The sequence below is a fragment of the Trachemys scripta genome, chromosome 24, assembly GCF_013100865.1.
Source record: "Trachemys scripta elegans isolate TJP31775 chromosome 24, CAS_Tse_1.0, whole genome shotgun sequence".
NCBI classification, from domain to species: Eukaryota; Metazoa; Chordata; order Testudines; family Emydidae; genus Trachemys; species Trachemys scripta.
The window spans coordinates 10,353,418-10,355,039 of record NC_048321.1 but is presented as its reverse complement, the minus strand read 5'-3'; positions in this window follow the sequence as shown (position 1 = coordinate 10,355,039).

Sequence of the window (1,622 nt, the reverse complement as noted above, 5' to 3'; positions counted from 1 at the left end):
GTTGGAAAGAGTCCAGCGGAGGACAACAAAAATGATTAGGGGGCTGGAGCACATGACTTACGAGGAGAGGCTGAGGGAAATGGGATTATTTAGTCTGCAGAAGAGAAGAGTCAGGGGGGATTTGATAGCTGCTTTCAACTACCTGAAAGGGGGGTTCCAAAGAGGATGAATCTAGACTGTTCTCAGTGGTACCAGATGACAGAACAAGGAGTGACGGTCTCAAGTTGCAGTGGGGGAGGTTTAGGTTGGATATCAGGAAACACTATTTCACTAGGAGGGTGGTGAAGCACTGGAATGGGTTCCCTAGGGAGGTGGTGGAATCTCCATCCTTAGAGGTTTTTAAGGCCCCGCTTGACAAAGCCCTGGCTGGGATGATGTAGTTGGGGTTGGTCCTGCTTGGAGCAGGGGGTTGGACTAGATGACCTCCTGAGGTCCCTTCCAACCCTGACAGTCTATGATTCTGTGATCTATTTGTGGCAGAGGATCGGAAAAGCTGGGAGAAGGAATGGGGCTGAGGGTTGGTGATGGACGGCGGGGCTGGGACTGGGGCTGGGAGAAGAGTTGGATTGGGGGAGGGTTTAAGCGGCTGCGGTGCTGGGAAGAGCCGGGGGAGGGGCAGAGGGTGGGGAGGATGAGGAAGGTCTAGGCACCGGGTAGAGGTTTGGATCAGGGTGCTGTAGCTCATGGCACTGGTAGGGGGCGCTAGACTGAGTCTCTCTGTTCAGGATGGGTTGCAGAGTCTTAGCAGCTGGTAGTGGGGTTGGGTCCCTGGGGTTGGCTCAGAGGGCCCCAAATTACAGACCTGGAACAGGGTGGTGGAGGCATACAGGGGGTAACATATTAGGGTCCCTAGCACCTGCCAGAGCTGTGCCTGCCTGCGGGGGGGGAGGGAGGGAAGGATTGAGCCCTCCAAAGCCCAGGGGCCAGGAGATGAGACCGCGCCCTCCAGGGCAGATCCAGCTGTTGGCCTCTGCCACCCGCCAACTCGCGCCAGGCGGTGGGAGGGAGCAGTGCTGCTTGGGAGAAGACAATGCTCCTTGCCTGTAGCGCGTCGAGTGTCTCCTGACTGCTCCCAGCGCCCGGCCTTCCCATCTATTTACGGCGCGATTTTGTTTTATGTGAGGATCCGAGTGTGGAATGCTGGTCTCTGAAAATCCCGCCTGCCCTGGGGGCTCCCAGGGGGAGAGCGAAAGGAAGAGAAGGGAGGTGGGGGAAAGAATAGGAAAAGGGGTTGATCTGACCTTATAGGCAGAATTCTTTCCAGATGCGCGAGTCTGCCAGCTCGCGCTCGCTCGCTTTGTTCTGGCCTGGCTGAATAACCAGCCCCAGTGCCAGGTGGCTTTCCCTTCCCTGCCCCATTGGCTGAGCAGAGGCGAAAGCCGGCTCAGACGGGAACGGGCCATGGATCTAATCAGCGAGTTGCTTGTAACAAGAAAAAGGGCAGGACGCAGACTGCCGGCTAGAGTCGGGGGCTTGGCACTCGGGGTACCAGTTCTGGCAGGGAGTTGGGAGATCTAGTGGTTAGAGCAGGGGAGGCTGGGGGTCAGGGCCAGGGCCGGCTCCAGGCAGCAGCCCACCAAGCATGTGCTTGGGGCGGCGCCTGGAGGGGGGTGGAGCGGCGG